Source organism: Anomaloglossus baeobatrachus, chromosome 10, assembly GCF_048569485.1.
Source record: "Anomaloglossus baeobatrachus isolate aAnoBae1 chromosome 10, aAnoBae1.hap1, whole genome shotgun sequence".
Taxonomy (NCBI): Eukaryota; Metazoa; Chordata; class Amphibia; order Anura; family Aromobatidae; genus Anomaloglossus; species Anomaloglossus baeobatrachus.
Genome location: NC_134362.1, coordinates 128,446,677 through 128,458,209, shown reverse-complemented (window position 1 = coordinate 128,458,209; position 11,533 = coordinate 128,446,677).

The following is an 11,533-nucleotide window of genomic DNA, read 5'->3' as shown; positions in this document are numbered from 1 at the left end:
GCTGAGTTGTGGGCAGCTCTGGAGACTGAGTTTGGTAAATGGTTGTCTCCACTCAACCTGCAGCCTGGTAAGGCCGTGTGCGACAATTCTGCAAACCTGGGTGCGGCCCTTCGCATGGGCAAGGTGACACACGTGCCTTGTATGGCTCACGTGTTGAACCTTGTTGTCCAGCAATTTTTAACACACTATCTCAGCCTAGATGGCCTTCTGAACAGGGCACGAAAACTGTCTGCTCACTTGCGCCATTTAACCGCCGCAGCTGAGCGACTTGCATCTCTCCAGAAGTCTTTCGGCCTGCCGGTTCATCGCCTGAAATGCGTTGTGCCGAAACCCTGGAATTCAACTCTCCACATGTTACAGCGACTGTGACAGCACCGCCGAGCCCTGGTGAAATACGTCATGACGTATAGCCTGGGCCAACGAGATGCAGAGGTGGGGCAGATCACCCTGATGGAGTGGTCTCAGATCAAGGACCTATGCACCCTTCTGCACAGTTTCGACATGGCGATGAATATGTTTAGCGCTGACAATGCCATTATCAGCATGACAATTCCAGTCATTTACATGCTGGAGCACACGCTAAGCGCTATTCGGAGTCATGGGGTGGGACAACAGGAAGGGGAGGAAGTACAAGAGGATTCATATGCGCAAGGGACAACAATTTCACCAAGGTCCAGACGTTCATCATCACCAAGGCTGTCGGCATGGGACCATGGGGGACAGGGATCAACAAGGGCGCATGGTAGCAGGCAAAATGTTGAGGAAGGTGCAGGAGAACATGAAGAAATGGAGAACGAACTGTCCATGGACATGGAAGACTCAGCAGATGAGGGAGACCTTGGGAAGACGTCAGAGGAAGAAAGAACGGTTAGCAACTCTATGCCACAAACACAGCGTTTACTTAGTCCGCATGGCTGCACAAGACACATGAGTGCCTTCTTGCTGCATTACCTCCAACATGACCCTCGTATTGTCAAAATTAGAAGTGATGATGACTACTGGCTTGCCACACTATTAGATCCCTGGCACAAGTCCAAATTGTGTGACATAATTCCAGCCATAGAAAGGGACGCACGTATGCAGAAGTATCAGCAGAAGCTGTTACTCGATCTTAGCTCGGCTTTTCCACCAAACAACCATGGTGCATGGAGTGAATCTCCCAGTTGTAACTTGACAAACATGGGACGGTCTCGTCATCATCAACAGTCTAACCGTACCAGCAGCACCGTATCTGGTGCTGGTAACAGCAATTTTATTGAATCTTTTCATAATTTTTTTAGACCATCCTTTGCAAGGCCACCAGAGACAACAAGTCTGACACATAGTCAGCAGCTGGAGAGGATGATATAGTATCTCCAAATGAACTTCGATGCCATGATTTTGCAAATGGAGCCTTGCTCATTTTGGGCTTCAAATCTTGAAAAATGGCCAGAGCTCTCCACTTACGCCTTGGAGATCTTGTCGTGCCAGAGTTGTCTCTGAACGTGTCTTCAGTGCTGCTGGGTGTGTGCTGACAGATAAGCGCACGCGTCTGTCCAGTGACAATGTGGATAGATAGTCATGGATCCACAAGGAATTTACTACCCCTGTGTCATCCTGGGGAGAGTAAATGCTTGTGTATTTTGAATGTGCTTGATGCAAATCTTCCTGTGAAATGTACAACTGGGGCACAAGTGCTGCTACTGAAGCGGTGTCTGTGTGGCCCAAGTTTTGGAAAAAAGGGAAACTCCGCTTGGAGTAACGCTTGCTGTGTTTTTAAAAAGGAGCCAAGATGAACAAGTCATGATTCAGCAAAGACTTTGCTACGTACCCCGGTGTCATCCTGGGGACGGTTAAGGATGGCGTATTTTTGAATGTGCTTGATGCAAATCTACCTGTGAAGTGTACAACTGGGGAACAAGTGCTGCCACTGAAGGGGTGTCTGTGTGGCCCAGTTTTTGGAAAAAAGGGAGACTCCGCTTGGAGTAACCCTTGCTGTGTTTTTAAAAAGGAGCCAAGATGAACAAGTCATGGTTCAACAAAAACTTTGCTACGTACCCTGGTGTCATCCTGGGGACAGTTAAGCCCGCTTTACATGCTACAAGATATCTTACGATGTGTCTTCAGGGTCACGTCGTAAGTGACGCACATCTGGCATCGTAAGGTATGTTGTAGCATGTGACAGCGATGTGCAATTGCGATTGAATGAAAAATCGTTCATCGCATGCACGTCATTTATTCCTGACGAATTGAACGTAAGATTGTTCATCGTACCCGAGGTAGCGCACATCGCAGTGTGTGACACCCCGGGAACGATGAACAGATCTCACCTGCCTCCTGCGGCTCCCGGCCCACAATGCGGAAGGAAGGAGGTGGGCGGGATGTTTATGTCCCGCTCATCTCCACCCCTCCACTTCTATTGGCCAGCTGCCACGTGACGTCGATGTGACGCCAAACGTCCCTCCTACAGGAAGTGGATGTTCGCCACCCACATCGAGGTCATATGGAAGGTAAGTATGTGTGACGAGGGTTAATCATTTGTGCGGCACGTTCAACAAATTGAACGTGCTGCACATACGATAGGGGTATTGCAAATCGCATACGATATCTTATGCGAAATTGCAACGTGTAAAGCAGGCTTTAAGAATGGCGTATTTTTGAATGTGCTTGATGCAAATCTACCTGTGAAGTGTACAACTGGGGCACAAGTGCTGCCACTGAAGAGGTGTCTGTGTAGCCTAATTTTTAGAAAAAAGGGAGACTCCGCTTGGAGCCACCTTGCAGTGTTTTACATGATTTTAGAAGGGCATGCCATGCCTATATCTGTGTCTCGTCCTCTTTTTCGTTGTAACGCTGTTTTGTTTTTGCATGAGAATTTGTTCTTGTCACTTTCCCATGTGTTTGTGTTGTGTTGTGAGTTGTTTGTCACCTTTTGGACACCTTTGAGGGTGTTTTTTAGGTGTTTTTATGTGTTTGTGATTGCCTCCCATTGTCTTTTATGGGTTCGAGTGGTTCGCGGAACCCATTCACCGAACCGAACTCGAACGAGGTAATAAAGGCAGAGCGTTCCTTGGCCTTGCAATATCTCCGGCTCAGATCCATGATGGTCAGATACTGAGCCCCGGCCAACTGATCGAGCAGGTCATCGATGCGTGGCATTGGGTACGCATCGGCGACCGTGACAGCATTGAGCCCCCTGTAGTCCACGCAGAACCGAGTGGTTCGGTCCTTCTTAGGGACGAGGACTATAGGCAAGGCCTAAGTTGGATGCCTGGATCACCCCCAGCTTCAGCATCTCGTCAATCTCCTGACACATGTGCTGCTGCACCTCCAGGGAGACCCGATATGCTGAACGCCAGATCAGGGGGTGATTCCCCGTGTCCACTTAATGGACGGCCAACTCAGTCCTTCCGGGCCGGTTGGTAAACAACTCTCGGAAGGGGTGTAGGGTGGCCCACAGCTGGGACCGTTGGTCCTCCAAAAGCAGGTGGCCAACCTCCACATCCTCAATGGATCCACCTGCCCTAACCTGGGCGAGCATATCCAAGAAGGTTTCGCTTTTCCCTCTTCGGGCAGGTTGCACACGGGGAGTGCACATGCCTCCCGCTCATGATGTGCCTTCATCATGTTCACACCTTTTGCCCACTTGGTAGGTCCTCTCACAAGCATTCTGGTCGTACCAACGCCTCTGATCGGCCTGGGCTGGAGCCATATTGTCGTGCACCAGCTGCGTCAAGGCCTGCATTTTGTCCTGGAAGCGCACGACATACTCGATGACTGGCATTCCAGGGGTGGTCAAATTCCCTTCCGAAACCTCTTTCACCAGAGCCAGGGGGCCCCGCACACATCGCCCGTAAAGGAGCTCAAAAGGTGAGAACCCTGTTGAGGCCTGTGGAACCTCCTGATAAGCAAATAAAAGGTGGGTGAGATATCGCTCCCAGTTACACCCGTGAGAGTCGACCAACATCTTAAGCATTTGCTTTATGGTGCCATTGAACCGCTCGCACAGGACATTAGTCTGTGGATGGTACGGGCTGGCCACCAGATGTTGCACCTGGATTTGCTTACAGAGGGACTCCATCAGCTTCGACATGAATTGGGTCTCCAGGTCAGTGAGCATTTCCTGTGGAAAACCCACTCGGGAGAAAATCTGCAGCAATGCGGTGGCCACCTTGTCGGCCCGAATGGACAACAAGGCTACCGCATCAGGGTACCGGGTGGCATAATCTATTACCGTCAGTTTGAAGCGTTTCCCAGAGCTGCTGGGGATGGCCAGCGGGCCTACCATATCCACAGCCACCCTCCTGAAAGGCTCATCAATGATGGGCAAAGATACCAGTGGGGCTGTGGGGCATGGCCCCGCCTTTCCCACTCTCTGACAGGTGTCACACGAATGGCAGTAGGCAACCACATCTGCCCCAATCTTTGGCCAGTAGAAATGCTGGGTTAACCTGGCCTTGGTCTTAGCGATCCCTAGGTGTCTGGCCATCGGAATTTCATGTGCAATCCGCAACAACTCCGTCCGGAATGGATAGGGTACCACCAACTGTCGGTCCCTGGGCCACGCCTCTGGTGAACCCTGCTGGACTGTGACTCGGTACAGCCGTCCTTGGTCCCAGACCACTCGCTCCGGGTCCGAGTCCGAGGGAGGCTGTGCCACCTGCTCCTTAAGAGCTTTGAGGCTGTTGTCAGCTTCTAACGCTGCCTGAAAACCCTGACTAGATGTGGCCAGAATCGACGAGATTGCCACATCTTCGGTCAGTGCCCCGGGACCTGTGTCCTGGCTCGGCTGCCACTTGGTCAGAAGGGTAAGAGCTATCGGACCTCCAGGAGGGCCCTTGGGTTCTGGCATTCCCACTGCCGGTGACAGCGACCACAGCCGCTGTTACCGTGGGTCGTGCCTGCTTCTCCTCCGTTCCTGACCAAGTCGCCGGTTCAGGCAGACCTACCTGGCTTCTCCTGACAACCCGGTTGTGGGGGAACCCTGCACCGAGATCTTACCTGGGAGCACTTCCGCTCCTGGGCCAGCCCCAATCTCACCGGCCTGTTCCCCCCCCCTGCAGCAGCAACAGAACCTCGCTGTGAAATCTCCAGGGGCCCCGCAGTGGCTGTGGTAGCCCCCACCTCACGCACTAGCTCTCTCCCTGCAGTATCCTGCTCTCTTCTTATCCCTGCAGAGGGCAACAGATCCAAGCTCACTGGCTGATCACCTGTAAAGGCATTGTCACACCTTTCTCGGACTCCCTCCCCTGTCACAGCTGCAGCTGCATGTGTGTCTGTGGTGTCAGTGTAAGCAGAAGACCCAGAGCTCGCTCCCTCCTCCCTTACATCATGTACAGATAACACATCAACATCGCCAGAGGGTATGTCAGTACTGGCTGAAAGATCAGCCCTTGGGGATTCGGGGGCCTCAAACTGGGAGGTTATCCACCCTAAATCTGTCCCAAGTAACACTTTTGCGGGAATCCTATCAGTTATTCACACTTCTCTCACCCCTCGTCCTGCGCCTCAATCCAAATAAACCTTGGCGACGGGCAGCGCCAGTTCAATGCCTCCAATCCCGGAGACAGCAAGGGTTTTTCCGGGTACCAAGTCTTGGGGGGGACACCATCTCAGGCCATACCAGAGTCATCTCAGCGGCATTGTCTCGCAGTCCCATGGTCATAGACCACACACATCACAGTGGACGGCCTTTGGGACGGGGCCGGGGCCAGGGCCTTGGGGTGCTGAAGGTGTGAAGCCCCACAGGTGTTGTGTCGGTGCATTACCTTCAGGGACTCCACTCGGCTGGATCTCTGTCACAGGTAGGAAATCTTCTATTTGTCGTGACGCCACTCTCAGAATTGCGGTCAGTGGGGACCGCCACTGCAGATTAAGGGTGCCTGGGGCTGATGGTGGGTGCAGTCAGTTGGAGTAGCCTCCTGAGAGTGAGGCAAGCCCCAGGGCCCTGTATAGGTGTGTAGAACCACAAGGCGCAGAATAACTCCACACAAGCAGGATGTCTTTCAGGGTTTTTACTCACAGTTGATGGCAGGGTGAGTGACCCGGGCGTAGCTGGGATGAACCAAGTGGGAACCAGGTGTCCTTCAGGCTGACTTGTGAGGGTGACTACTAACTCGCCTTCCTTAGCCCTTGGTGGTTTGGGGTAACCCCGACTTTGAGTCCCTATGGGGGTCACCCAGGGAAGATGCTGCAGCCTCTCTCCCCTTCGTTTGCCGTTTGCTTGTCGCCTGGACCAGGCCACTCCAGCTGCTTGCCTCCTGTGACCTATGGGCCCTAACTGTGGCTACGTGGCTGCGGCTTTTGTGGTGTTGTGGCGTGGGCTTTGAGAGCCCCACACCGGCAGGTTTAGCAAAAGAAAGCTGGATCTATCTCCGCTTCGGGATCTGCCGCCCGTTTGGGCCTGGTACTCTCTAGCAGTCTCCTTACTTCCCACTCCGCTGCTCTCTCTCTAGCTGAAGATGGATTTCGGGTAGCACTCCTAGTTGACCGTTCTCCCCCGTCAGTAGCCACTGCGCGGGCGCTGTCAGACTACAGCAGCCCACGGGATCTGCTCCTCACTCGAGCTCCCTGGACTCTGCACTGCACCGGCTCACATCTGGGACCTTCACTGCTGCTCCTGTCTGAGCTTCACTTTCCTGCTCCTCACTCCTCCACACTCTGCTGCAGACTCTAGACTGTTTACTCCTCCTTCTCTTTTCCCTTTTGTGCCTGCCTACGCCACCTAGCAACCAGACTCTCTTACCACACCCCTTGAGAGGAGATGGAGGCTTTTGGCCCCCTCCACTATTCCAGTGAAGGTGAAGGCTTTTCCCCCTCCTGGGATCCCCAGGGGTCCTCTCATGGGTACATGTGTGAGACCTGATCACTATGCGCCTGTGTACCACACCCCAGTCAGCCTTCTGGATTACCTGTCTTGTACTGTCCCCAGCATGGGTGCAGTACTCAGTGGTGCCTGACCAGGTCAGGGGCGCCACATTCCCCCTTAGTTATCACCAGCACGTCCTCGGGCTGCAAGACAACATTTTAAAAAATGCATAAAACATTAAAACATGTAAAACATTTAAAAGCACCAGGTACCATACATCACCACCCTCCACCCACAAGTCCGTTAACCCACCCAAAACCCTTTCACGTTGGCCGCGACTTCAGCCACTTCTGGCAGGATGTAGAGGCGGCTTTCATGGTCTGGTGGTCTTCAGGGTATACCTGGCCTGGTGGATCCGCGCCTTCAGCCTCTTCTGGCAGGATGTAGAGGCGGCCTCCACAGTTGGTGCTGACCAGGTACCCTCTTTGTGGTGGAGAGCCAGGCCCCATAAACAGGCATGCTCTCTGGTTGCAGGTAAGCCAAGGCCCTATATACGGACGGGCTCCTCCTGGTTGCAGACGAGCCAAGCCCCTAAACAGGCTGACTCTGGTGGTGGTGGTGCCCTTTTGGTGTAACTATTTACACTGCGAGAGTTTGTGGCTATAGCCAGTTCATAGCCTTAAGGTTTATTTCTCACAATAGTTTATGTGGGCACATTCTTGAACTTTAAAACGTTGCAAAACAAACTTTCCAAACTGGTCAAAACTTGCTGTACTTTACTTAAACTTAGGCAGATTCCTCTTCACCAGGGCTTGGGCCTGTAGGGCTGCGGCACCTGTTGCTTTCTTGACCTTTTTCCTCATCTGTAGTTGTCTCGTCAGTAGGTCCTTTGTCTTTTCTTTCTTTATGGCTGTCTTTCCTTTCTTCTTTGGGACATGGCACTACATCTAGCGCATACCACCCTCTTTCTCCTTGGTGCATGGTGAACTGTACGGAGTCTCCCATTTTTAAGTTTCTGCCAGGGTGTCCTCTGGGCAGATGAGCTCTCACATCTCTCCTATTGACGAAGATACCTTCTTTGATACCAGGTGCAACAATGAACCCGTATCCTGACTTCAGGCTAAAGTCTTCCACAATTCCTCTACAAAGGGGTCCTCTGACCTATGCTTTGGCTCTTCTCAGGAACCGTTTTTCTTGTAGGTCTCTGGCCGTGACTTCTCTCTGCTCTGGGGATGGCGGTGCAGGGGAAAACTGGGTTCTGCTGCGGCGCTGTGTCTTGCGGGCTGGATTCTGCGAAGTGCAGCTTACAAGCTCCCAGGTAGGGCGGTTGGGCAGGTCTTCTTCAGCAGGAGGTGTCAGGTCTTCCTCGTCCCAGCGGGAATATGGCAGCATCTCCGGCTCTGGGACTAGCACTGCTGCTGGCTCCGGGGGCAACTCCTCAGCTTCTTGCCCTCCTCTCCCCCTTAGTTCTTCGCTGCACTCTGGTCGTGGCAGCACTGGGGATGAGTGTTCCTCAGCTGGCCCAGGCGGTGGACTCTTCAGCGTGGTTGCTGCAGGGGTTGCCTTAGGGGTGTTCGGAGGGAGCATGTATCGGTCCACCATCTCCTGTGGGAACTTAGCCTCCAGGTCAGCCTTCAGCTGCCAGTATGCGGAGTCTTCACCTATCAGGGATTTCCTAGTAGGGACTTCCTTAGGCTGGGGAGCGGTGTCTGCTCTGGCCTTGCAGGCCGGGGTAAATGGTGATGCAATCTCTTGGCGGGCCGCGCCCTGTATGGCGGCGGCCTGGTCTTGGCGGGCCGCGCCCTGTATGGCAGCGGCCTGGTCTTGGCGGGCCGCGCCCTGTATGGCGGCGGCCTGGTCTTGGCGGGCCGCGCCCTGTATGGCGGCGGCCTGGATCGGCGTCGCAGCTGCGATGGGATCTGTGCAGGCTGGGCTGGGCGTCGCTGCAGGGACCGGGTCTTGGTGGGCCGAGCAGGGCATCGCTGCGGCGGCCGGGGCTTGGCGGGCCGAGCAGGGCATCGCTGCGGCGGCCGGGGCTTGGCGGGCCGAGCAGGGCATCGCTGCGGCGGCCTGGGCTTGGCGGGCCGCACCTGGCATGGCTGCGGCCTGGCTCAGCGTCGCCGCGCCGGGCGCCTCTTCTGGGACCGCGGTCGTAGCAGCAGGGGTTGGAGCACTTGCGCTGGCCGGGGCAACTCTGGACTCACCCATCAGTGGCACCATCGGGATCTGAGTCGTCGCCGCTCGATCTGGCAGGCGTCGCGCGGCTCCCTCCTCGTAGGTCCGAACCGCCGCAGCCATCTCCAGAAGCTCCGTGCGTCCCTCACTGAGCTGTCGCATGATCCTGGCCTCCAGCTGATCGCAGAAGATAGCAAGCTCCCGGCACCACCAGGCAGCAGAGCCTGGTTCTGGGTATCCACGTCCGGACTCCATCTCTTCTCTCTGCAGCAGCAGGCTTGTGGCTCCCTTTCCTTCCCGCCGTCTCTGGACGCTTCCGCTCTCTTCACAAGCGAGGTCAGAACTCTGCAGGGGATCTCTGGGTAGCCACGCCTCTTCGTGGGCGGTAACTTCTCCCAGCGCGGGCTGCTGTTGTTTTTCAGCGCGCTTTTCATGGTGGCAATATGGCGGCGCTTCCAATTTTTCAAGCGGACCGCCCAGGCACATGGTCACCTGTCTGAACAGGTCTAGTCCTTATCCTGTTCGTGACGCCAGATGTGAAGCCCCACAGGTGTTGTGTCGGTGCATTACCTTCAGGGACTCCACTCGGCTGGATCTCTGTCACAGGTAGGAAATCTTCTATTTGTCGTGACGCCACTCTCAGAATTGCGGTCAGTGGGGACCGCCACTGCAGATTAAGGGTGCCTGGGGCTGATGGTGGGTGCAGTCAGTTGGAGTAGCCTCCTGAGAGTGAGGCAAGCCCCAGGGCCCTGTATAGGTGTGTAGAACCACAAGGCGCAGAATAACTCCACACAAGCAGGATGTCTTTCAGGGTTTTTACTCACAGTTGATGGCAGGGTGAGTGACCCGGGCGTAGCTGGGATGAACCAAGTGGGAACCAGGTGTCCTTCAGGCTGACTTGTGAGGGTGACTACTAACTCGCCTTCCTTAGCCCTTGGTGGTTTGGGGTAACCCCGACTTTGAGTCCCTATGGGGGTCACCCAGGGAAGATGCTGCAGCCTCTCTCCCCTTCGTTTGCCGTTTGCTTGTCGCCTGGACCAGGCCACTCCAGCTGCTTGCCTCCTGTGACCTATGGGCCCTAACTGTGGCTACGTGGCTGCGGCTTTTGTGGTGTTGTGGCGTGGGCTTTGAGAGCCCCACACCGGCAGGTTTAGCAAAAGAAAGCTGGATCTATCTCCGCTTCGGGATCTGCCGCCCGTTTGGGCCTGGTACTCTCTAGCAGTCTCCTTACTTCCCACTCCGCTGCTCTCTCTCTAGCTGAAGATGGATTTCGGGTAGCACTCCTAGTTGACCGTTCTCCCCCATCAGTAGCCACTGCGCGGGCGCTGTCAGACTACAGCAGCCCACGGGATCTGCTCCTCACTCGAGCTCCCTGGACTCTGCACTGCACCGGCTCACATCTGGGACCTTCACTGCTGCTCCTGTCTGAGCTTCACTTTCCTGCTCCTCACTCCTCCACACTCTGCTGCAGACTCTAGACTGTTTACTCCTCCTTCTCTTTTCCCTTTTGTGCCTGCCTACGCCACCTAGCAACCAGACTCTCTTACCACACCCCTTGAGAGGAGATGGAGGCTTTTGGCCCCCTCCACTATTCCAGTGAAGGTGAAGGCTTTTCCCCCTCCTGGGATCCCCAGGGGTCCTCTCATGGGTACATGTGTGAGACCTGATCACTATGCGCCTGTGTACCACACCCCAGTCAGCCTTCTGGATTACCTGTGTTGTACTGTCCCCAGCATGGGTGCAGTACTCAGTGGTGCCTGACCAGGTCAGGGGCGCCACAAAGGCACATGGCCTTGAAGTGTCCAGTTTGGTTGACTGGTGGCACTGTCTTGGTTCTGCCACTGGCCTGGAGAGGGGAGTCGAGGGGGACACCCCCTGCAGTCTAGGGGCAGGTGGGGCAGTCGAAGGATTCATCTTACCTTCTCTCCAGGTGCTGTTGGGCGGCTGCTCTCTTGGCCTCAGGGGCCCGATTGTTGGTGTAGTCATCTGCCACGGCAGCCGTAGCAGTGGACCCCTTTGGCTTCTGGTCTCGGATGAACTGGCGGAGATCCTCAGACAGTTCCACAAGAGTTGTTCTATGATGAACAAATCCAGGATCTCCGGTCCAGTGGTAAGCTGCAGGCCTTGGGTCCAGTGGTCGGCAGCTCTGGCAAGGACCTGCCGGTGGTCAGCCCAGGTGTCCTTTGGTCCCTTCTGCAGGCTCCGGAACTTCCTGCAGTAGGATTCCGGAGTAAGGTTGCACTGTTGGATCAGGGTCCGCTTGATGGTGTCATAGCCCTAATCTGCCTCAGCAGGCAAGTCCTCAAGAATATCCAGGGCCTTACCCCTTAAACGAGGGGGTCAGGTACTTTGCCCATGGTCCTTGTCCAGATGGTGCTGCAGGCAAGTCCGTTCAAAGGCCATCAGAAAAGAGTCCAAGTCTCCATCCTTCTCCAGCACTGGGAAGTCCTCAACCTGGACCTTTGGAAGCTTAGTGTCTCGATTGTCACGGGTGGATGATGAGGGTTGGAGCTAAGCTAGCTGCAGCTGGTGGTCACGCTCTCTGCCTTGCGCTCTTACTCCGCAGCCTCA